Here is a 27,436-nt window from a genome sequence, read left to right as displayed (position 1 = left end):
GGCAGACCATTTATATTTACAAATGAAACACTAAAAATTGATTGGAAACTCTATGTACATTGAATTTTCTGTCAGGCGGTCAGGTCTCCAGCCTTGGTGGTATAAATCTGGATGCTGTTTTTTAGGCTCTGCTTAGGCAAAAAGGTCTATAGTCGCAGATTGATGTAATGCAAAATGTACACTTCCACCTTGTGTGCCTACAGTGGGTATAGTACCTGGAGGGCCAATATAGACTGCCTTTTATTTAAAAAAAAAAACAATTTTCCACCAAGCTCTCATTTTTGTATCACTACTCATGCTCTCACAGTACCAAATATGGCAGTTCCTAAAGCTTTCCAAAGGTTATGCTGGGTTTTCATTGGTACTCCTTTGCCTTTCAATCGTTCAGAAAATATTTCTTTGCTTCCCTTCTGGGTATCAAACAGTATACCAAACTCTGTCAATCAGGGCATTGGAGGTGTCCTATAAGGTGTTTGTATAAAGCAATGAATTCAAATTTAAGAGTCAGTCTTCTTGCATGATAAGATTATTCTATAATCCATATTAAAACCTTTTTTAAAAATAAATGAGTTGGAAAAGCATCTCCCAATATTCACTCTAGATACAATTACTAAATTAATCTTCCTTACTCATATCTTTACTAAAAGAGTTTCTGTTTCTTCATTTCTCACCAAGTAAAATGTAGCATATTCAGCTTGACATTCAGGCTATTGGCAAATACGACCCTATCATACTTTCAGCCTTTATATCCCAGCACTACTTTAGGTACTATTTTCTAATGTACTCGGATTACTCACCATTTCTGCATACACTACCTCCCCCTGTTTTTTGCACACTTTCTCTTTTATTTTCTCACTAGAGGCCCAGTGCACAACATTCGTGCACTGGGTGGGGGAGGTCCCTCAGCCTGGCCTGCGCCCTCTTGCCATCCAGGACCCCTCAGGGGATGTCCGACTGCCAGCTTAGGCCCACTCCCTGGGGTCCTACCGGCTTCTGGCTACCAGCTGGGTACTCCCTCCCTTCCCTCCATTACCTGCCACGACCACCACCACCGCGCTGGCTGGGACCTCCCTCCCTTCCCCCGGCCAGCCTGCCCCCTGACTGAACTCCTGGAAGAACTCTGGTCAAGGAAACAATTTGCATAATATGCTTTTATTATATAGGATGTTGGGTATCCACCTCAAGTTTTCTCCTCTGACATTTTTTATTAAACCCTGTATATTTCATCCATGGAGCATTTTCTGATAGTTTAACTGAACAAAAAAAAAAAAAAAATTGAGGTTCAGCTGGCTGCCTGTGGTGATGAAAGCCAAACTCATGAGGCAGGTGCTGGTCAAAAAGGAAGGAGATTTTACTTAGGAGCCACATGACCTAGGAGAATAGTGGACTCCTGTCTCCAAGACCATTCTGCCTCCATCTCAAAGATCATCTCTTTTTCCTTATAGGAATAGAGAGTGGAAGGCTTTTATTTCCTATCCAATTATCTTGCTAGTTTTGGGCCCACCCAGGGCCTTATCCATTCATCTTTCTAGCTTTTGGTGCACTCGGTGTAAGAACCTCCCCCTGCTGTCATCTTCTCCAATGGGGGAGACTCCCTGGAGCTTCTACTGATTGTTTATGGATACAACTCCCCCCTTCAAAACTCTGGATCCTTGTAATCTAATCTTACAAGAGTAAATGGATGATGGTCTCATCTTCTGTAGTTTCTTCCTGCTGTTTAAGGGCATAATCTTACCCCTCTCTGAGTCCAGAGATCTTCCTGTCTACGAAAAGAAGAGGGGGGTTGAGAATAGAGGAAAGCCCTCACTTGAGGGATAAAGATTGTTGTCTTCATAAGGTGGCATATGCGGTGTCTAGAAGATGGCACTGGTGAATAAGGGAAGCCTGTGGACTACTTTATATGTCAAGAGACAGTGTTTCTGATGGGCTTTCAAATTAATACCTATTGTGCAGACAAATAATCAAGTATTTATGTATGCCTAGTAGTGCAGAGGAAATTATGATGAAATCAGAGAGTAGAGAGACTAAAGGATCCCCATGATCTAATTCTGAGTGGGACTTTGGGTGGCATACCCAACAGCAGGATACATTTGCAAAGGAAGCCCTGTCTGGAAAATGCAGAATAAAACAAAAAATAACATTGTCACATAGCTTTAGGAGGCACTGTCCCTTTCTGAAAGAGGAATTTTTTTTCCTATTGATTTGAGAGAGGAAGAGAGAGAGAGAGATAGAGGGAAACATCAATCACTTGTCTTTGCCTGCACCCAACTGGAATTGGACATGGGATCCGGGCATGTATCCTGACCAGGTGTACGGGACGACACTCCAACCAACTGAGCCACACTGGCCAGGGCATTGAAAGAGGGATTTTAAAACTCCTTCATGAGTGCAGGTCTAGCTTTCCTTTGCCATATCGACAGCAGCAGCAGGATCCAAGTCCTCCTCAGGCAGTGCCCACTTTATCCATGTGTGGTGGGTCCAAGGCTTGATTCCCATGAGCTTAGGGAAGAGTGTGTTATCAGCAGGATGTCATTTAGGGACCAATCCATTGCACAGCTAACTGCTGTTCAGGACCTGAAGTCTTCCAGGTCTTTAGTAAGGCTTGGTCTCTGGGCTAGAACAGGTGTAAGGGTTTGTCAAACAGTTACATGGAACTATAATGAGCAAACTTGTGCAAAATTATTAGTGTTTGCCCTAGATGTTGTACATATTGTTTGATTTTGATTCATGTTTTAAATCTAAAGGGGGTATTCTTAAAACAGAAACTTGGAAGTATCTCTAATAAACTATTTCAAAAGAGTATAATTTAAAAGCAAGGCAATTGGGAGTGCTTGGTCCCATTTCAAATGTGTTTCCTGGCATATTTTCTCAGCGTCTTCTTTATTGTGCTGTTCATTTTCTTAGTCTACCCCACAGATTGGGCTCTCCAAGGTGCATGCAGTTTCCAATGAATCTGTAATGCCTGTCCTACGTTTTTGGAGATTTCTAAATTGAACGCTGGTCCATTGTCACTTTGAATGCTCTAAGGAAGTCCAAACCTAATGATTATTTCTTTGAATAGAAGTTTTGCTACCTCAGTTGCCTTCTCAGTTCTACAGGGATATGCCTATACCCATCTAGAAAAGGTGTCTATAAAATTGATTCAAATATAAAGTTTCCTGTGGTTTTAGGCATCTCTGTGAAGTCAACTTGCCAGTCCTCAAATGGGTTTAATCCTTTATAGTGTACTCCCTTGCCTGTTGGGGCACATTCTGATTTAGGGTTCTTTTTGGACATATTTGACAGGCTTGGATAATCTCCTTAATGGTCCTTTGTAAATGAGGGCCCTTCAAATATGGCCAAATGAGATCCACTAAAGCATCCTTTCCACAATGGGTCCCTTCATGTAGGTATTTGAGGCTGGGATACAGCTTCAGGGAGTAGATCATACCATGAGTGTTGAACTTCCATATAGAATGTGGTTCAGTGTGAGAGAATCGCTATTCACCGGCCCACTTCTCAAATCATTCTGTGTAATGGAGTTTAAAATCTGACAAGTCCAGGTGTGGAATTCTTGTCTTGCTGCTTTATCAGAAATTTGGTTTCCCTGGCTTGTTTGGGAACCAACTTTCTGGTGTCCTGGGCAGTGCATTATGGTAGATGCACTACCTCTAGAATTTGAAAATCTGTTTAGCATGTTTGATGCACTTATTCCCTAAGGTGAAGAGCCCACTTATTCCCCAAGGTGAAGAGCCCTATGGCATGGACTGCCATGAAGGGATATTTAGGGTCAGTGTAGCTGTCAGTATTTTTTCCCTGGGATAATTCTAAGGATCTGGTGAGGGCTATCCGTTCAGCCTTTTGTGCCGAGGTTTCCAAGGCAAGGTCTTGGGAGTCTATTACCTTGTCTATGGTGACCCCTGGGTACATGGCTTGTCGTTGACAATGCTCTGTGAAGTTGTTCTCATATAATTTCCAGTGAGGGTCTGCCAGTTGCTTGTCTAATGGATTTGGTCTGCTGGAATAAACTTTCTCAATGATTTCTAAGCAATCATGTTGGAGGTCTGAGCTTCCTTCTAAGTCCAGGGGTAGAGTGGCCAGGTTTAAGGTAGTGGCGGTTTGGAAGGTAACATATAGGTTGCCTATTAAAATTGCCTGATATTTTCCTATGTTGCCTTCTGTCAGCCAATACCCTCCTTTCTGTTCCAATAAGGTTAGGACCTGGTGTGATACAAATGCCATAGTATGTTGCCCCAGAGTGAATTTTTCTGCTTCCTGTAAGATGTCACAAGTAGCTGCTATTGCCCAGAGGCATGTGGCCATCTTTTGTAGTGTGATCTAGTTTCTTTGAGAGATAGGCTATGGGTTGAAAGGTTCCTAGGATCTGGGTTAGTACCCTATATCCAATTCCTTGTCTTTTATGAATTTATAATTTGAAAGGTTTCTGTAAATTGGGCAATCCCAGTGTTGGAGCCCAAACTAGCTTTTCCTTCAAGGTGTACTAGTAAAATGTTGCCTAACGGTCTCTTGTCCATTCAAGAAGTTCAGAGTCTAGTCCTTCAAAGAATTATACAATGGTTTTGCTATAAGTGCAAAATATGGAACCCAAACTTGGAAAAACCCTATAATACCTAGGAATCCATGAAGCTGCCTCCGGTTCTCTGGGATTTTTACTGTAGCAATGGCTTGTTTTCTATCAACCATCAGGCTCCTAGTGCCCTGTTTCAGTTGGAATCTCAGGTGTGCGACCTCCTGTTTGAAAATCTGGTCCTTGTGAGGCAATAGCTTATATCCTCTTTTGCCAAATGATTCAGGAATGGATGGTGTTGAACAAACAGTCTTCATAAGTATTGCTAGCTCTTAGTAAGTCATCTACATATTGCAGAAGAATTTCCGATTTCAATTGCATTATATCCACATCCCTGAAATCTTTTGCTAATCTTTCCCCAAATATGGTTGAGGAATTCTTAAGTCCTGTGGCAACACAGTCCATTAGTATTGGAGCATGGCTTTAGTTTCTGGGTCCTGCCGTTCAAAGGCAAATAACAGATGAGCCTGTTCATCTATTGGAATGCAGAAAAAAGCATCTTTCAAATCTAGGACTGAAAACCATTTGATATCCCCGGGCATGTGGTCAACAACCCTTAAGGTTTGGTCACCGTCAGGTGAAAGCCCTGGACAATAGCATTTATAGCCCTAAGGTCCTATACAAATCGTATTCATCAGAGTGAGGTTTTCTACTTTTATTTTTTGTTAATCTTCACCCAAGGGTATTTTTTCCATTGATTTTTTAGGGAAAGTGGAAGAGAGAGGGAAAGACAGAGAGAAACATCGATATAAGAGAAACACATCAATTGCCTCCTGCATGAGCCCCGACCAGGTCCCAGGCCGGGGAAAAGCCTGCAACCAAGGTACGTGCCCTTGACTACAGTCAAACCCAGGACCCTTTGGTCCACAGGCCGACACTCTATCCACTGAGCCAAACCAGCTGTGTTAAAGGCTATGTCCACCATCTGGAAGGGACTCATTCCCAGTGCCTTGTCTAAACGTTTGAACTTTGTTCTGATATCTGGGGCACTTTGCCCAATAAACATCATGTTTACCCTCTGAACATTTTCCCGTGCCTGAGGGTCAGCATCAGTGTGTTTCTGTTAGGCCTGACAGATCCTTTCTAATAATTCAGAAGAATCTTCATTTGGTTTCCATTGAACGGCCTGTATCATATTCAGGCTCTTTTGTTTAGGCACCCCTTTCTTAAGCCCTTCCAATATGCACCTTTTGTAATGTCCTAGAAAGGTTAGGTCCCAACTATTTGGGTCCCAGTTGGGCTTTGTAAAGGGAATTGCCGACGATGGGTTGGGGGTCACATTGGGATTCTTTTGATGGAAGCATTGAGCCTCATTAGCTTTATTTACAACTAGTCACCTTTAATCTGCCATTTGCAGGAGCTAAGGAGAGCCTGCACATCAGCCCAGTTTAGATGGTGAGTGGCAATAATGGAGATGATAAGGGATGATATTTTCTGAGAATTCTTCCAACATGAGAGGTTAGAATTCTTCTAATTCAATAAATCTGAAGTGGAAAATGAAGCATGGGCTGAATAGTAGCCAGTGTGCTGTCCTAGGTTTATTCTACTGATAGGGAATTGCCTCAAAGGGGATTGGCCTGCTCTGGATACAAATTGAGTGCCCTGGCCAAATTGGGTGCCCTGCTGGTCTTGAGGGAGAGACCATCCGTTCATTATACAGAGGTGGAGCTGTCACCCTCTGGGCCCTATTTCAGGGGTATCTAGCAATGTGGGGGGAAGCGGGTGGTGCAGGGGAAATCCTCCTGCTCCTTGTCCTGGGTCCCCAGGTTCAGGGAATTATAGAGACTCATCTCCTCATTTTCCTTTTCTTCCTGTGTCTTACTATCAGGGAGGGGTTTTGAAGCCAATTCCCTTCTCTGCATCTTTAGTTTGCTCCCCTTCTTTGTCAAATCCTTATTGTGTAAAGACATAAATGCCTGGACATAAGGAATTTTGTTTCGTTTCTCTGACCTTTGGCAAAACAATTCCAACTGTATGATAGTATAGTAATTTTGGGAACTATTTAGGGGCCATTTTCCCCCATGGTCTGAAGTACACACAGGTCAAGCAGTGTTACAATAGAAAACCGATTCCTTTTTAGTCTTTGGATCATAGCTGTACATGGACCAATCTGCAAAAATTTGGCCCAGTCCGCTCCCTTCAGGAGTCAAAACAGAAAAACCCCTGATGGCATGAAAGTACAAACCCAAAACCTTAACTATAACAAGACCCCAGACAAAGAGGAAACATATAAGTAAAACTCAGACCCATAATGACATGATTCCACGTGAGTGCTCACAAACACGTCTTACTGTCTTATCTCCTGCTAACCCATGCTCCAAGCAGTCCTAACGGGACCCAAATGGCAAGAAGTCCAAGCGGTAGGGAAAGAGGACCCCAGTGTGCACACGGGTTCGACGCATCCAGTCTTGGAGTCATTCCGCTCCCCAGAAACCCATTTCCTTTCACCAGCTAAGCATTTCAGGAGGCTTCCACCTTGAAAACAAATGAAGGGAAATTCTCTGAGAATCGCTCTCAGCAGCTGCTGGAAAATCCCACAGTCCCACTCCAGGGTTGGCCTGCCACAAGCAGCTTGGAACCAAGCCCGGGCCCTTCAGGACTTACTGAGACCCATGCGGTCCCACCAGAATCACCAAAACTATAACCAAAAACTGCAGGTTCAGCTGCCTGCCACAAGGAAATCCAAACTTGTGAGGCAGGTGCTGGTGCAAAAAGAAAGAGGTTTTATTCAGAAGCCACATGAACACTCTCCCTCCATCTCAAAGATCATCTCTTCTTCCTGCTCAAACCCACAGTTTGTATAGTGATAGGGAAGGGAAGGCTTTTTTTCTATCCAATTATCTTGCTGGCTTTTGGGGAACTTGGGGCCCTATCCATTAATCTGTGGATGAAAAAAAAAAAAAAAAAAAGGCCACATTCTCACCTGACTAACTCAGGGAAGGCCTTCAAGGCAGTTTTGCAAACTTAAAGACCTAATGTAACCACAAAGGATGGTCTGAAATTAAAACTTTATCTAAAAGCAGTTTATAGTGGGTAGTCACTTCCTAGACCACTATCTTCCCGGCAAAGGTCAATCTTTACCTTAACTGAGCCTATTGTCTTTTTGCCTCTGAGATAACATCCTTGTGAAATGTCACTTGTAACTTCCCTTTCTCTGGACCCTTCAGGGCACAACCAAATAAGCAGGACAGAGACCATAAATTCCTTCATTGTTATTGTTATCATGTTAATTCTTGACTGTTAACTATCCTGCACCCCCACCTAAGTAAAAGAAGTATGTGTCTATCATTTTACTTTTTGTCCAATCAGAGGTTCCCCCCACCACACTCCCCTCTCCTTTCTCCCGCTTCCCTCCTTTGATTGTAATGTATAAAACAGGGTGAAGAACTGCCATTCTCTGGAGCATTATCCCAATCCATTGAGGTTTTGCTTCTCTGCAGTTGTTGACAGTTTGGCTCAAATAAAACTGACAAAAATTCTTTACAGGCTTGAATGTTTTTACATTAACAAATCTTTCTAGCGTTTGGCGTGCTTGAGCCTGGTCCATTTATAGTTCTAGCTTTTGGTATGCTCAGGCCCTATCCATTCATACTTTTAGCATTTGGCATGCTCAGTATAAGGACCTCCCCCTGCCACAATCTTAGCCAATGGTGAAGACTCCTGGTGCTCTGACTGTCCACAGTAACAACAGTTTTATCCTTATCATCTCTTTTCCCTCTAACTTTTCCTAATACATATTTTAATGTCTTTTGTAGTATTTATGGTATTCTGCCTTTTATTATATACTAAAGGCCCAGTGCATGAAATTCATGCACGGGGGGAGGGGGTGTCCCTCAGCCCAGCCTTTACCCTCTCCAATCTGGGACCCCTGGGACATCCCTCTCACAATCTGGGACTGCTGACTCCTAATCACTTGCCTGCCTGCCTGCCTGATTGCCCCTAACCACTCTGCCTCCCAGCCTGATCACCCCCTAACCACTCCCCTGATGGCCTGATTGACACCTAACTGCTCCCCTGCTGACCAGATTGCTTCCACCTGCTTTCCCCTGCAGGGCTGAGGGAACTGGGGGCCTCTGGCTGGATGAGGCAGGCCTGAGGGGACTGCGGGACTGAGGCTGGATGAGGCTGGATACTGCGGGCACTGGGTGAGGCAGGGCTGAGGGGACGGGAGGACTGAGGCTGGATGAGGAGGGGCTGAGGGGACTGGGCATCACCATCTTGTGGCTGTGGGTGCCACCATCTTGTGAGGGTGTGGTAGTCAATTAGCATATTCCCTCTTTATTAGATAAGATATATATTTATACTGGATTATAAACTCCTTAAGAGTATTCCTCATTACTTATAATCTGTGTAGTTCATACCAAACTGTGCTGTACTTAATAGGCATTTAAATACTTATTGATTTGCATTTGACTTTCAATGCCAAATTAATAATATAATTTTTTCTTCCAAAACAAAAACTTGGCTGGAAGTTTTGTTGTTGTGTTTTTTTTTTTCTCATAAGTATTGTGACTTCAGCCATTATGCTGAATTTAATATCTTTTTTTTATTTCCAACATAAGGATATTTTGAAATAACAATGAAGCCTCCAGTGCAAGTATCATTACAGAGTTTCTTCAGAGGTAGGAATTATGATAAGGTGTTTGTTACATAAATATCAACTTAAACTGAACTGCCAGGAGGCAGAAAAAACACACAAGTTGTCTTCAAAACTAAGAAGGGCCTCAAATTTTCAATGCTTCTCAGAATTCATGTCTCTAAAAAATATGCTTTGCTAAGCCACTAGTTTTATCCTATTGGCATGTTAAATGTTTAATGCAATTCATGATTTGTGGTATATGTGCATGTGTGTACAATTCATGCACACACTACAGGTTTTCTTTTAATCTCACATAATAAAATACAAAATCTATATTGTATTAATACAAAGTTTAATAACAAACATGATATTTTTCACCATTCTTTGTGAATAACACAATTACATGGCTTATAAGGAATGTTAAAAATATCATAATATATTAATTTAAAGCTATTTATAGATTATTTACATTTATGCATAATTTCTGTCAAGTTCCTATCTCAATTTTTATAATGCATCAAGTTCCTATACTGCAACACAGTGCAAAATATACATCTTAATTCACCTTATTATATTTATTATCTTTTTATTATATAAAATTATTTGGTATTCTTTTATGACTTGATCTATTTCTAACAGAGATGTTATTTTACAAGCCATGACTACACATACATCAAATTGAGTATTTCTTGTGGAAAAAAAAAAATCTTAGTATATGTAGGATGACTAGAGTGAGACTCAAGATCCTGCAAAAAAACAAAAAAGGGATGAATCCATAGTCTTTTCTTCCCATCAGCACCACTCCTGAGATTAGATTTTGGCCATTCCATTTCCAATTCAATAGCTATTTTGGATGAATATTGTGTCTTTTTCAGTCCCCATTACAGTTTCTGTGATGAGTACATGGTATAGAAACGTTAATGTTTTATGTATTTCTGACAGTAGTAATGTACAATTCTATTTTGACCTTTCCAGTATGATTTAGATCGATTAGCTGGGCACTTTATTTCTTCCTTTGTCTATTACTCTAATAGTCTATTAAAGAAAAGGGCAAAATGATCAATCAATCAGACTTTGTAATGTGTTAGATAATAGTCCTCCAATGTTGCTTAGTTAAGATAGACATATGCTCATTGTTTAAATACATCTATAAATATATTCATGTCAGGATAGGTGTTATGTTTTTATAATTTTTTTCTTCTGAATTATAGTTTTGTTTAATACCTAATCTCATACTTTCCATTGCCAGTTATGTATTTTAATTAAAAAGTTGTGGTTATTAGCTTCTAGCTTATAGAAATTAAAAATTTGGGGTATTCTTTTTTTTAACTGAATGTAAAGATTTCTCTAGGTATATTGGACAAGGTTTCTAGATGTTATTTCAAAATAACAAAATGTCTTGATTCTTTACACAATGAATGGTAACTAAATTGAGTATTTGAATGCAGACTTTCAAATTATTTACTTATGATAATTCAGACAAGGAGGAGAGAAGGACAATTTGAGTCTCTCTTATATGAAAAGTCAACTGAGTATTGTATAGTTTAAACTGCTTGGTTCATATTTGTTCACATAAAGGTAACTCTGTACTGAAAATCAGACATTTCACTCTAAAAACTAGAAGCAGTATCAAAATCACTGCATTAAGAGTGGGAGAGACTAGTAGGTAGTGTCTTGGGTCTGGCTCACTCCTAAGGAAATCAATTAATAGCAATACAGTGATTAACAGCACTGTAGGCTGAGTTCCCAGAGTCAATACTTTCCATTTTCACCACTGCAGGGATTTCAAAAAAGAAATACAAAATGTTATCATAAAGTTCAAATTCGTGTTTTGCCACCTACTTGGCAGCCTTCAAAGCATTGCAAATTAGTGTGGGTCACTGCTTATATATTCCAGGTGACTATTATACTTTTGATTTCCAGTAAGAGCATATTATTTGAATATTTGGAACAAAACATGTAGTGCATACTTATTTCCAAAGTGAAATTTAAAAAAGTAATACTATCTTATTATTTTTAGAGTCCTTAACATGGTTTAAGTCACTATAAACAAAAAGAACAGGATTGCTTCTCTTGTCCCCTGGTAATTTTTGATATCCACTTGATTTTCCAACACAAGGTAGATTACAACATTTCATTAGAAAAAGGAGAAGGGGAAAGTAGAAATTGAGTTACAGCCTAATACATACTTGTGTTTATATGGAGATAAATGGTGCATTTAAACACATAAGACACATACCTGTAACCCTAGCATCATCGCTTCCTGAATTATCCTAAGAAGAAATCTGGGAGTCATTGTGATGACTTTGTTTACTACACCATCTATATCGAGCCTATGCTGCATCCTCTCCTTATCATCTCTACTACCATCGTCTCCCATTACACTCAACAATATTCGTCCAGTTCCCAATTTGTGACAGGCACTGCCTTAAATTTCACCTGGATTTTTATAACAATTTATGTTGCTCATGCTTCCATCCTTGTCTCATTTATGACATTCACTGCACTGACATTTGATGACTTTGATGTCTCTAGACACAGGTTCAAAGGGCTTCAGATACTTTTAATGCTTGGATTTATAAATATTAATGTAATCACAAATTGCCTAAAGAATTGGCCACTGATTTTATGTCCAATAGAAATTTTGTTATTGCCTGGAGAATATTCAAAATTACTTAACAATACTCAGAAATTCATGTCCTGGATTAAGTACATTGTTTGTATGGTGTTTATGCCTGGACTTCTTTAACTTTACTTTGAAGTTGGCTAATTTCTTCTATTCAATCTCCTTAACCTATAAATCTAGATTACATAGCCCATATAACCCTACTATTTGACTCCAGAACAACCAGATTACATAGCCCATATAGCCCTCCTAAGATCACTCCTTTCATTTTAGCATTTATCACATTGCATTTAAATTTTATTTTAAATAAGCTTTTTAGCTTGAGACTACTGAAGAATCACATGCAGTGGTAAGAAATAATACAGATACACGTGTCCTTTATCCACTTTCCCCTTATGGTAACCTCTTGCAAAACACAGTGTCACAAACAGGATGTTGATATAATCCACCAATCTTACTCAGATCTACATGTACTCTTGTGTGTGCGGGGGGCGGATGGAGAGGGGTAGTAGTTCTAAGCAATTTTAACACAAGTGTAGGTTTGTGTATCACCACTATAGTTAAAACACACAAAGTTCTATCACTGAAAGAATTCCTCAGGTTGACCATTGTTGTTTTTAATATTCTGTGTTTTAAACTGTCCTAATTGAATACTAAATTCCATGACACTGGGCTACTGGTAGTTTTAATAAATATTGAATATTAAATATTTTGATTGGATATATACACATATATATGTATGTGAGTGTGTGTGTGTGTGTATGAATAGATAGACAGACATATACATAGAGCACACAAATATCTGTATACAGTTCTTTGAATTGGTGTTTTGTTAAGTTAATTTTATGAAAGTTCTTGTCAGTATTTTTGATTCACACATTCAAACATTTGGTTTTTGTTTAATATAATAATTGGAATATAATTCTGTAACAAAGCATGATCTTGGGAATGTGTGTGTGTGTGTGTGTGTGTGTGTGTGTGTGTGTGTGGTGTGACTCTAGAGCTTTGACCCTAAAAAGCTTAGTAGAACTTGTGGTAGCTTAGATAAATCATGAAATGCGTGATTTAACACTTCACATGATTTCTATTATTCACAAGTATTTGAATTCATGCTGATGCTTTGTGCTAAATTCAGTTAGGCACCAAGATTCGGAATTTGGGTGCATCGATATTTTCCGCTTTTCTGTTTATTTGCTTGTTTTGGTTGGTGATTACCAGAAGTTGCTGTACATGTTTGCTGATAATAAGAAATGTTTAGCATTCTCTATCCAGTTTCTCTTGATTCAAACCCTCCATGAAAATTAGCTTATTTGCATTTGGCTTTGTCATGATAAAATTATCTTATTCCTTTGAGTTTAGTCCTTTCATCATGGATACAAATCATTGTGATCGGGTTCACAGAGATGTTGGCTAGAGAATAGGCAAGATCGGGCTAATTCTGGCTTAGTAATTAAAACCAGCCACCATTGCTTGTAGAAGATTTAGAATTGGTCATCAAACATCAAAACCTGTCTGCATATCCTCTAATTGTTAACTGTTCCCTGAGGATGGAGGACTGTTTCTTGCATTGCTTCTGAGAAGAAGACTCAGTAATCAACCAGACCTCTGCAAACAGAGCCTCGGAGGTTCCTCATGTTAGGACTAGTGTGAGTGTGAGGTTAGGGTTACCAGAGGAATGTTTCACTGATGGTCAGCAGGCATTTTTCTCTTCCATATTTCAATCATGATATGAGATTCAGAATGGTGAACCTGGAAGGGGCATCTAAAACCCCGCATTCTCTGGTTCCATTAATGTCCCTGTCATTAATTTTGTGCCAGAGTCCATAATAAAACAGACTGAAATAGAATGAGGCAAATCCATTGATTAAGAAGAAATGGTGAGCTTCACTTATCATAAGAAATATAAATACTTTGTATTATCTCCTCACATTTTTATTCTCTTCCTGAAGCTAGTAATCAATCATTATTTGTACTATGATGTTCACTATTCTTTAACACAAGAAAATGAGACAAATGTTTAAAAATTCCCAACATTATTTGATTTAAACCATTTGCTAATATTGGTTTACTCTTTGTATAGAAACATTTTAGGTTGTAAGTGTATATTCACGAATGTGTGTATAGATATATATTTGTTGGAGTTCAGTGGGCAGTTTCAAAATGATGTAGTCTTTGACAAAGAGTTATTGATGAAGAATTGATAATGAGTTCTCAATTCCATGAGCAGATTATGAGAACCCACATTGGATTCTCTGCTTTCCTGAGAGTCCTGTGACTACCTTTTCTGAATAAAAAATTGATTCTGGGTTCTCAAAGAGGACATGAAAAACACCAAAAACACTTCTGGTCCTAATCTTGATTCAAGAGATGAGAAGAAGAAATTGATGATTAAATGACATTAAGGTTGGCTAAGATGACTTGTAACAAGTTACACTAAACAAACAGGAAACTACTGTCTGAAGAGAAAAGTAATGGATTTTACTCATATGAAGACCTGTTTCTAATTTTTACATTTTCTTTTAAGCTCAATGATGCATAAACTCTTTTTGTGGGAAAATGAACCTTAAAAAAGTTCCTCTTTGATAGAAGATTTCCCTGAGTATTTTAATATTTTGATTATGGATAAACAAAGAAAGAATGTTTGTGAGACTTTTTTTTTTTTTTTTGCCTATCTATAAAAAAAGTAAGAAAATGAAATGGGAAAAATATTGCCTTGGCTTATATAGTGAATTCCTACAGGAATCCTTCATATACCTAGCTCTAGACCAAAGGCTAATGGAGACCTTGACCTTGAATGTTCATGGCATAATACATACAGCTTGATAAATCAAAGCTCTTCCAGAACATCTTGGGAAATTTTAATAACTATAGGATCCTGACTGGTATTAATAATTTTCCAATTAGGTTAAAATATATTTTAATAATATAGAGCATGATGGCTTATTAATAGGTTTTACATTTTTAAAATGTTTAAAATTTTATGTGAAAAACTTTGATAACAGTGCTTCAGAAGAACACACTAAAGTCCAGCATACTTACATAATATGGATTGAAATATAAAAGAGAAAATTTCAGGTTTAGGTTAGGATTTTATCATTTTTAGTCATTAGTTTGAGCATTATAGAGAAGTATTGTAAGAAATTGATTTCACATATTTGAAATACATGATTAAGAGTAGAAGGGCACTTTAACTAAAAGGTGATACTTTAAAAGAGTTCTCCATTAAAATAGAACATTTTTCTTGGGTTAACAATGATATTATTAATACTTCAAGGTTTTGCTTGTACAAGTTAAAAGTATTATAAATTATAAAACAAAAATAAATATAAAATATATATATATATTTTTTATTTTATTTATTTATTTTTTTTTACCTCACCAAAGGAGATTTTTGGCTGCTTTTTGTTTTTAATTATTGCCCCAGGATATTTTCCCATTGATTTTTCGAGACAGTGGAAGGGAGAGGAAGAGACAGAGAGAGAGAAACATCTATGTGAGAGAGACACATTGATTAGTTGCCTCCCACACAGGTCCCAACCAACCAGTGCTAGAAATCCAGGTACTGCAACCGAGGTATGTGCCTTTGACTGGAATCAAACCCAGGACCCTTCAGTCCATGGGCCGATGCTCTACCCACTGAGCCAAACTGGTGAGGGCAGCACCAAAGCAATTTCCTTGATCAAGAGGTAAGTGAATGATATTAACAGGCTACACATTTTATTTACCTATTTTATACTGTGTTTCATAAGTGTAGAATGAGAATTTAGAGAGTCTGTGTTGGTGAGGGTAACCTAAGCTTTAGTAATAAATATACACAAATGTTAAAGACTCGAGCAAAAAACAATATATTTCTCTCTTTATAACAGGCTAAGGCTGGTCTCCCAGGTCAGTGAGAAAAGATGTGTGTATGTGTGGTGATTGTGGTGGAGGGCTGAGGGTAAGGGTCTTAAAGTCTTCAACACGTGGCTTTTCCATTCTAGGCAACAAACAGGGAAGAGCATGAAGGAGAGTACATAGAAAAATTTAAGGGTCTGTCCTAAAGGTAGTATAACTATTATTGTTCTTCATATTACTGTACTTTGATTATAACTTAGTTCCCCATTTCTTTCACTCTTTATTTAATAATCATGTGAACTTGAATAAGTTGTATCATCTTTATTGGGATCAATTATCCAAACATTTTTGTTTTCTTTTTATTTTAAAATTACAGATTATTATTATTTTTTTAGTTTTGTTAATCCTCACCTGAGGATATTTTTTCCCATTGATTTTTAAGGAGAGTAGAAGAGAGAGGGAAAGACAGAGAGAAACATCGATGTGAGAGAAACACATTGATTGGTTACCTCCTGAATGGGCCCCAACCAGGGCTCGGGCCAGGGAGGAGCCTGCAACCAAGGTATATGCCCTTGACCGAATCGAACCTTAGACCCTTTGGTCCGCAGGCCGATGCTCTATCCACTGAGCCAAACCATCTAGGGCTTAAAATTATAGGTTACATTCAATATTTTCAGCATCTTCTCTGACCACAATGGCATGAAAATAGAAATCAATTACAAGAAAAAAACCCTGAAAATCATTTTAACTGATAAGATAGTCATTGCACTTATGTGAATCAGTAAGTCCTCTTGGACTCCCACACAAGCACATGGAGGCTAAATAACATGTTACTTAACAATGAATGGGTTAACAATGGGATCAAGAAAGAAATCAAAAGATACCTTAAACAAATGAAAGTGAGAACACAGCAACACAAAATCTATGGGACACAGGGAGAGCAGTCCTAAAAGGGAAATTTATAGCAATACAGGCCTACCTCAAGAATCAAGAAAAATCTCAAATCAACAATCTATCCTTACACAGAAATAAACTAAACACACACACACACACACACACACACACACACCCACCACACACCACCACCACCACCAACAACAACACCAAACAATGTTCAAAGTGAGTAGAAAGAAGGAAATAATAAAGATCAGAGTGGACATAAACAAATAGACTCTAAAAAAATACAAAAGATTATAACTTAGTTTGACCACTTCATTCAACTGCAATAAAGGTCAGAATAGCAGTTTTTGCAATGTGCCCGGGTGAAAAATAAGAGAAAAGATTTTGGTGGATTGCGAGTAGCTTCTGCTATGCAAGCCAAAGTGCATCACTAATTTCTGGATTCAAGTTGTTCTTTATGCCCAAGGACCCTAAATATTTTAGGAGACTATTTAGGTTCCTCATAAACATGATCAGTTCTTTCTTTTTAGACTACTATACAGCATGCATTAAGCAGAGAGCAGCCTTTTAGCTCTTACGCGCGCACGCGCGGAAGAAGCGCAATGAAGAATTTGAAAGCTAACCCTTCTGATCTGGGGCACCAGTTTGATTTTTCTCCTGAACAGTTATCTGTGCGGCATCATTCCAGAGAAAGACATGGAGGCGGGGGAGGGGGGAAGTTTGGGGAGGGGACTTTCAAGGGGGAGAGGCTGCAGGCTGTAGCAGCAGAAAGAAGTGGTCTGTACTCAATCATTCTTGCTGTACGGAGCAGTCACAGCTCAGACACCTGTCCCCTCTTATGAGAAAAAGGTGCTGGTTTAAGAGGTGGAACAGTAGGAACAACAAAACTCTGCTGGGAAATTAGAGTAGAAGCAGGCAAGAGGACTTCCATCGTCTGACAGCCAATGTCTTCTTCAGGCCTGCTTCTAAAACTTCTCTGTCCTTTGCAGGAGTGTCAAGAAAGCACAAAGATTTCAGACTAATCGCAATTAGAGTCCCTTAAGCACTTAGCCATCTAGTTCTGGATTACCTTTCAAGATTGCTCCTACACTTTGAAGAGTCTTCTTTCTGCATTGTTCTGTTTTGCACTTCTTAAAGGTATCATGCCACTTGTTTGGAACATCTCCTCCTTTTCCCACCCCCATCAGCCCTTCAAATCGTTTTAGCTGGTAATTGCATTCTTTAGACCTCAAAACTCTTGATTTTCAGCATCCTAGACTGAATTAGCTCTCCCAAGTCGGGACTGCTCCTGCTCCCTTAGCAATTTGTACTTTCCCTTTGAGACAGTCATTGCACTTACGTGAATCAGTGAGTGCCTGACTTCCCCTATTAAATTGTAAATTCCCTGAGGACAGGACTGGAGTAACTGCAGTATATTTCTCAAGGCGGACAGAGCATAGCTCTTAGCATTCAGGTGCTAATAGTTTTGAATAAATAAGTTTTTATTATATATTTTCCAGTATATAACACATATTATTCAGCACTTATACTGTAGACCAGTCACATATCTGAAGCATTTTTTTTTTTTAAATCTTAGAGTCCTTAAGCTAATTTCAGAAAATCCTCAGGGCTCAGAATTGAAGACATTCTGATTCATTTTACTTTTTTAAAAAATTATCTCTATTATTGAAGGTATTAAATATGTCCCCTTTTAAAATCAAATGTTTTCTAAACTTTTTATTTCAGCTGATCAAGCACAATAGAAATGAGAACTGAATGTGGTCTCTCTCTCTCTCTCTCTCTCTCTCTCTCTTTCTCTCTCGTTCTCATAACCAATCTGATAACTGACATGGTTACTGAGTGAGAAATGAGAGGGTAGCATAACCTGTGTGGATATGCTGGACAAAGGGATGATTCATGTTCAGCCAGGACAGAGTTGGGATGGTGCAAATTTTTATCATGCTTCTCAGAACTGTGCACTTTAAAACTTATGAATTGTTTATTTCTGGAATGATTTATTTAATATGTTTGGACTGTAATTTACTACGGATAACTGAAACCTGTGTGACTTTGGAGGAATATGTAGCCTCTCTGTACACCTAGCACCTCACTGGTGATAAAATGGGATAAAAATGATCCCTCTCATATGGGCTGTTTCATATACTATATGTTCTCCTCCAGCTCTTCCTCCAGCTCTTCCTTCCCCTTTTTTTACTTTCTTATTAATGTGGGGAAACGTATATAGATGCTATTATTTATTTCAAAACATGGTGTCTGAAAGTTTGAAGTAAATTGGCCAGTGAAATAAAAACTCTACTGATGTGTTAATTCAGTATTATTTTGTTACACTACACTCTTGAGTAATGGTTGTATATTCAAATCTTAAGCCAAAATCATGATTATATATTTTAAAAAGCATTTCTATGTGCTGGGCACATGAACAATTGAAACTGTTTAGGACCTAAATATTTTATCAAGACTATATTCTTAGTCTCAAATGGAGTAATGTTGAAAAGTACTAATTATATCTAATCATAGATTTGGCATCTCAATAAAATTAAGGAAAACTGTATTACTAAACAACATTTTGCTTTATATAATTTACCTTTTTTTCCAATAAATGCTGATCTACTCTACTTAAATCAAACCTGTATATACTTTTTGCAAAATGTAATATTTTTCAAAATAAGTATCTTATAAAAATGAAAGAAACAAAATAGGCAGCATACAAGAAAAACCACTTTAGTACTAACCAGAAAATGTTATGTGTGATGATATGTGCAACTATTAAAAGACTATGTTTCAACTGGAATGAGCCAGCTTTCGGCACCAATCATAGGCAAGTAGCTCTGTTCTATTATGCCCCTTTATACTGACTCTTGGTCAGTTATATGATTTGTCCAAATTGCCATAGTATTCATGGTGTTCTGCCAAAGCATTTAATACTATTTTGAATGCTCTAAAGTTTTTTTTCTGTAAGATTGGTAAGTATTGCATAGAATTTGGCTGTTATAATTATAACTTAAAAGTCAGTTGCAATATACTTCAAAACTGAGCATCAGTAGCCTAGATTTTTTTTTCTTCTCACACTGTACAGAATGTCATTCTGATTATAATGTTTAGTCAAGATAACAGATTATAGTTATTCCACAGCAAGCAATCATAGCAATCAATTTGTCCAGGTGTGCTTATGGAAGATATATGTTATCATCTATGAGAGAGACAAGAGAGGAAGAGAGAGAGAGAAAAAATTTTATATTCTAAATCCTGGAATCCTGGGAACCTAGGGGGGAAAAGATACTTTACATAATAGTGTATAAATAATGCTGGCTGGTGTGGCTCAGTGAGTGGGTTGGGCATATTCCTGTGCACTGAAAGGTTGCCTGTTAGATTCCTGGCAGGGGGCCAGAAGCAGCCAATTGTGGTTTTTTTTTCTCTCTCTCTTCCTCTTTCTTCCTCTCTCTCTAAAAGCCAATAAAAATATTTTTAAAATAGTGTATAAATAACATTTGAACATATCATTACTAAGAAAAAAGTCAATATTATGTTTTCTTTCCAAATTTATCAGCCCCTTTAAGACATATACAATACCACTGCCATCTTAAAGTCCAGACCTAAGATATACCTATCAAATATTGAAAACCAAAGTTGTATTTTCACAGCTTCAAACCTGTTTTCAGCAAGAAAGTAGAACTATATATATGCTCCCTATTCTACTCCCCATGTAACTGAAATGCCTCATGGACTCCATTTACTTAGCAAGACACACCCACTATTGGGCTCAAAGCACATATCTGCCACCTACTTGTTGTAGCTTTGGGCAAATTACATTTTTACTTTACACCTATTTCCCAAATACATGCACACCATCATATTAATTATAGTACAGTACCTATCTCACTAAGTTCTATGAAGATTAAATGAACAAATACTTTAAAGCATTTACCACATTTCTAATAAACTCATATTGCTTACTAAATATTATTATCAACAATAATGAAACAAAAATATATTCATTCCTTTTTACTAGTAGTCTTTCAACAAAACTCATATTCCTGAGTCCTTCAATAGTCTCTTAAAGTAATAGATCTATATGTGCAATATTTTAGCTAAATTAAGGATGATGGAATAAGAATTAATATAGGCAAGATAAAATTTCAGGTTAAAGATTTTAAAAAGAAAGCAGTTTTGTGGTACATTTTAAGTAATTTAAATTTTAAGCAAAATAAAATTACTGTTCTTATTTTTAAGTGCAACTTAAAATATTAACAATTCATTTTTAGAAGATTTGATGAATTCATGCAAACAATTTAGAACCCCAGTAAACTGTTTAAGTAGTATTTAATATGGTGATCTTAACTTTATTACATGATAATCAACAGACATGCACGCTCCCAAGAACTCATATACTATATCACAGAGCATGCAGCTATCAAGTATTTTTTGAAAATACAATTAAAATAACTGAGAAATTATTTTTATGGATGACATAATCCAAATGCAGAAATGCATTAGAACATCCTCTGCATATTTCAGAGCTTAATGATCCATCTCATCTTCATTCAGCATTTTTCAGCTACTTTTGCTTTAAAGGATAGAAGTAATTCTGAAATCATCTTTCATACCAACCCAATATATCTCTATGAATCACAAGAGCTAGAGGAAATGTGTAAGCAAACCATGCCATGACTTATCCCACAGACACTGTACTCATGACTTCCATTTTGTTAAATCATCAATACACTTGACTAGAAATAGCATTTGTCACAGCTTGTCATGCTCTTCCCCTTCATCCACGTTCTTCCACTTTTCCTAAATTCCTTTGTGCCTCAGTTTCCACTCTGCAGCTTCCTGTGCTGGCTTCTCCTCTTTCTTCTCTTTTCTCAGAGTTGAAGTGGTCCAGAGCTCAGTGCACGTTTCTCTCCAATTTCCCCTTGAAGGTCTCATTCATTCCCAGAACTTTAAGTCCGACTTCTGTGCCAGCAAATCTAACATTTGCATCTCCAGTTCAGATTTTTCTTCTGAAATCCAGAACCTGCCAGCTTACATAAGAGTTATCTGATCAATATGTCTATCTTTTTGTAACACCTTCAAAATATTTCCAGAACTTGACCTTTTCTCACCACCTTCACCAAGGAAAGTGAATCTATACCAAGGAAATATTGTGGAAACAGGGAAGTGAATCTATACCAAGGAAATATTGTGGAAAGAGCATGGGCTCAGGCTCAGGCACCCCTGGGTCACAGCCCAACTCAGTCACTTGCCTAGTTGAATGAATTCATGCAAGATTTATCTCTCTGAGTCTCAGTTTTTCATATATCAAAGGGGCTGTTGTTTAAGTTAAACATTACATAGAACAGCACTTGTGACATGGTAGGCGTCAATGAAGGGGACCCTGGGTGATTGTTGCCTCACCGCTGTATTCAGGTGCGTTGGCCAAACTTCACTTCAGATGCATTTTTTCAAGCAACCTGATTTGAGGTCAGGGCCCAAAATAACAGTGGAAACACAAAGGATCAGCTCTTAATTCCTTGATCTTTGGACAATGTGTAGACTGAAGTAAACGAAACATTTCTAATTATGTATGCTCATGTTAGGAATACAATTTATTTATGTATATTGATGTTTTTATTATTTCAGAAAGCTTGTGGAACTCTCTTTTTATTATAAAATGAATTATAACGTCCCTTATGTTTTATCTGTAAGCAATTTTCTTGCCAGCAGTTATGACATTTTTCTTTCCTTCTAATTAATCTTTCCTTTTTTTTTCTCTTGACTTTTTAACTTCTGTGTTCACTAGGACATCTCTCACAATATTCGATATGTGCAGTGACGGAAGTTTTCAGTATTATTTTGCATTTAATCAGGCATTTGAAATATTTTGTGCAAACTGTGCAATGCAACATCTGGACATTTTAAATTCTGATTTTTTTTTTTTTACATTTTCATGGTCATAAAATAAGCCGACTAATCTTTCTGTATACTTTCAAATTATTTGGCCATATAGAGAAGATATTTTTGAAATACAGTTGTGTCAGTCACACTTTTAAGGGGAGAAATCTTTTATAGTTATGCATCAGTAATAAACCAACATAACCTGGCATACTGATGTGAATATTCACAGATGTTTTCCCAGTGCAGTGCAACCACACAATAGAATTCTATGTCTGAAGACTAGAAGACTATGTTATTAAACTCGTTTTGAACAGTTGACATTAAGAACTCTCAAATGTTCGACTTATTGTAAGCAAGTCATCCAACTTCTCAGTTCCTGTTATTATTTTCCCATCCTATTCTTTTGAAAATAATTGACTTTCCTGCATTATTTTATCTTTTTTAAAGCTCAAGGAGGGCCCTTCAAAGAAGCATACTGGGGGGAAAAAAGCTTCAAAGAAAAATTGAAACAAATCTGAAACTATGTCAGAAAGCTGAGAGCCGCTGAAACACAGAAGATGTTCTGGTTTATGGAGGCCTGCCTGAATGGAGCTGGGCTTCTTCAGTAACTGTTTTGGAGAGTTATAAGCAGCCGTGCATTCACGTAATCACGTCTTCCAACCCTAGTCAAAGAAGGCTCTCTCCATTGTAGTGCTACAGGCATTTGGCATCACATTGGCGACCTTTTGACCCTTTCCTCTAAGAGACACCTCATTTAAACACATGTACTCCTTTCTTAACCCTGTTCTTCTTTCTAAAATGACAAAGAAAGGGAACAACCCATTCAGCGCTATCCCCTTCCCTCTCCTCAACTCATCCCCAGTCCAAGGCACAACCACAAGAGATAGCTAGGAAATGTTATTAATAATTTGGAAATTATGCAGGAGTCATATAAAAATTAGAAGACTGATGTACATTTTTCCTCAGGTTGGTAGTGCATAATCCTTTCTCAATCTACTTCTAAACAACAGGCTACTGAATACATAGGTGTTTAAACCACTTTAATATGTCTTCCTATGTTGTGAGTCATACATATGGCCACAGCTCACGGGTTTATTATTCTGCTCTGCGTGGCATCCACTCCCCAGTAATAGTATTTTGCAGGCAGCCTGGCTGATCCGGCTGGTTCAGGATAGCTTCACTCATGGGGCTGGCGCTTGGGAAGGAAAAGCTGACGGCTGAGCTCAGCTGGATTCCTCTTCGATGTGGCTTTAGGGCCTCTCCAAATTGGCTCCCCAGCTGTGTCGTTGGATATATTTCATGGTGACTCAGTGTTCCAAGAGGCTAAGACAGAAGTTGCTATTGTATCAGAAGTTAAAGCAAAAAGTGTCACTTTTATTGGTCAAAAAGTCTTGAGCCAGTGCAGATTCAAGGAGACTAAGAATACACTCCAACTTTCAATGAAAAGAGAATTAAAGAATTTGTGACATTCTTTTATCCATCTCAGGGCACCACAGACGTTCAGTGCTTAATAACAATTTATGGGATATTTCATGCCCTTCAATTTGGTTCAATGTACATATGCCAATTACTAATGCAATGCTGCACTTGTCAGACAGAAACTCATATTTTAATATAGTCACTATATTATATAGCAGTTCCCTCCTTTATCCTGCCCCCTCTCCATATCATGTTATTGAGTGAATGTGAGGCACTAGCCTGAGGACTAAAACATTTGTAAGTGATATATAGTAGGAGTTGAAGATTATTTTTGGATAGTTAACAATGTGGCATATATATTCAGCAGTGGGTTGACCAAGTGTTATTTTAGAGTGATAAATAAAAAAATTGCCAGTGGATAATGATCCGCACATAACCTCTCTGAACCCATAATCTCCTTTATTCTTAGAAGACAAAGGTATGAACAACATAAACTGAGGAACCAAAATAGAACCAGAGTCATAGAAACATCAAACAGACTGCTCAACCTATGAGGGAAGGTGCAGGGAAGGGCGGGAGGGTGGAATGAGGGGGTAAGAAATCAACCAAAGGACTTGTATGCATGCATATGACCAAAACCAATGGACACACACTGGGGGCGGGGGGCAGGGGCCGGGCGGGGAGGAGGAGAGCACGTGCTGGGGGTTGGGGGTGGCCAGGGAGAGGTCATTGGGCGGGGGGCGGGGGGGAGGAGATTTATGTAATATTTTAAACAGTAAAGAATTTAAATTAAAAAAAGAAGAAGAAGAGACTAAGGTAGCAGAACAAGAGTTAGCTTGTTTACCTGACTGTAATATAATAGAATTATGCAAAGGTAAGAAAGAAGGAGGGGACAGGCCAGGAGGGAGTCAAGAAGGGGGAAGATGAAAGCCAGAGGAGGGGTGGAAGAGAAAAATACAAAAGAAATTTTAAAAAGAAGAAATAGAAAAAGGAAACTTCTCCTGGTTACTTCTTCATCTCAGACACAAATAGTGTGTTTCTTACCATGCACCCTTCAACACAAAATAAGCTTTGATGCCATTATGGCTCTCCCCAGCTTTATTATTTTAAACTAGAATTAACTATTAAAAGGGAAGAATCATTTGTTTTGTTTATTTCATGGCATTTTCAGTACTTGACACCAGGCTAGAAACTATACTCATATTAAGCACAGATTATATGAAAGAAAAAATAATTCAATCTAAACTTTTGAGCAAGATGGGTTATAATAAATAGATCACTCTTATTGACTTTATTGTTATACTAATTGTACCATTTTATATATCACCTTTGTAAATTTCACCAAAGAGATGAAAACAATATTAAAATATGTAAATACTAGAGGCCCGATGCATGAAAATTTGTGCAAGAGTAGGCCTTCCTTCCCCCGGCTGCCAGCACTGGCTTCCAGCAGGCACCAGGGACCCAGGCTGGCTTCCCTCCAGCCCTGGCTTTGCAGGAAGGACACCCGGAATGACATCTGGAAGATGTCAGGTCTAATTAGCATATTACCCTTTTGTTATTATAGATTTGGAAATTGGCAGGTTCTTTTTGCATTCTTGATAACTGATTGCAACCTTGGTTGAGGATATATCTAAGAAAGGAAGGTGAGAATATATTGAATAAGCATTACACTAACATTTAGAATTAGTCATTTTTTTCACACTGCAGTTTCTCATATTTATCACAAAGCTTATGAACCAAATGAAGCCATCATTGACCTATAAGATAATGCTACCCATTTGTGTAGCAAAATTGTGACTTGCTTGTAGGCCTCTATTTTGGGAATCTAGAGTGAGAATGCCATTAGAAGGAAGGCTGTTCTCAGAATCTTAGGTCATTAAAAACGAATCTATAGAAATCTATATTGAGGATCTAAAGGCATCTTCAATTGAGCATGAACATGAGTATAGTTTAAGAAACACATTATCTCTAATTATATACTATTTTTTTCTATAATGTATCATATAATGTAAATATGTATAGATACATTTTAGGAACATAAACATCAAAATGTTATGCAAATCTAAGAATACAGCTTAGCAATTATAATTGTAAAATTATATAACTAATAGACATGATTTTTAGAAAGTAGTTATCATGTTTACTTGACCATGATTTGGTACTTGTGTTGTAGTTTCTGAAATCAATTATAATAGTATATAACTATTTTGAATAATCCACATTTGAAATGATCAAATTATAATTACTTTATAAAAAATGTATTAACTACAAGCATACTGTGCTTCACTTTGCTTTGCAAATATTATGGGTTTTTTTTTTGTTTTGTTTTTTACAAATTGAAGGTTTATGGCAACTCTTTGCTGAGCAAGTCTATCATTTCCATTTTCAACCACATTTGCTCACTTCATGTCTGTGTTACATTTTGGTGATTCTAGCAACTGTATTTCAAACTTTTTCATTATTATTACATTTTTATGGTGATCTCTGATCAGTGATCTTTTATGTTACTGTTTTAATTGTTTTGGAGCACCATGAACTATGACCATGTAAGACGTGAACTTAATAAATGCTGTGTATATTCTGACGGTTCTACCCACAGGCTGGTCCACTGTTTCCCTATATTTGGTCCTCCCTATTCCCTGAGCCACAACAATGTTAAAATTGGAACACAAAATAACCCTACTATGGTCTTTAAGTGTTCAAGTGAAATAAAAAGTACACGTCTTTCACTTTAAATCAAAAGTCAGAAATAAATATGCTTAATGAGGAAGGCATGTTAGAATCCGAGTTAGGCCAAAAAAAGGTAGGTCTCTTGGGCCAACAGTAGCCAAGTTGTGAATGCAAAGGAAAAGTTCTTGAAAGTTCTACTTCAGTGAGCACATGAATGGTAAGAAAGTGAAACAGCCTTATTGCTGATATGGAGAAAGTTTTAGTGATCTGGATAAAAGATTAAACATTCTTTAAGCCAAAGCCTAATCCAGAGCAAGGTAACTCTTTTCAGTTCTATGAAGGCTGAGAGAAGTGAGGAAGCTGCAGAAGAAAAGTTCAAAGCTAGCAGAGATTGGTTCCTGAGGTTTAAGGAAAGAAGCTATCTCCATAACATAAAAGTGCAAGGTGAAGCCAGATGTTCTAGCTAAGATAATTAATAAAAGTGGCCACCCTAAACAACAGATTTTCAATCTTGAAGAAACAGCCTTATCTTGGAAGAAGATGCCATCTAGGACTGTCATAACTAGACAGGAGAAGTCATGCTTGGCTTTAAAGTTTCAAAGGATAGGTTGCCTCTCTTGCTAGAGGCTAATGAAACTGGTGACTTTGAGTTTAAACCAATGCTCATTTATTATTCAAGAAATCTTAGGGCCTTGGGAAATTATGCTAAATCTAGTCTGCCTGTGTTCTGTAAATTGAACATAAAAAGCCTGGAGGACAACTCATCTGTTCACAGCACAGTTTATGAATATATTAAGCCCAATGTTGAGAACTACTCCTCAGAAAAACATATATTTCCTTCAATGTGTTACTGCTCATTGACAATGCATCTGATCACCTGAGAGCTCTGATGGAGATTTACAATGAGATTAATGTTGTTTTCATGCCCGCTAACAAAATATCCGGGGGTGGGTGGGTATGTAGG

This window comes from Eptesicus fuscus, chromosome 14 (assembly GCF_027574615.1).
Source record: "Eptesicus fuscus isolate TK198812 chromosome 14, DD_ASM_mEF_20220401, whole genome shotgun sequence".
Classification (NCBI taxonomy): Eukaryota; Metazoa; Chordata; class Mammalia; order Chiroptera; family Vespertilionidae; genus Eptesicus; species Eptesicus fuscus.
The sequence above is the reverse complement of the archived record's forward strand: the minus strand, read 5'-3'. Positions refer to the sequence as shown.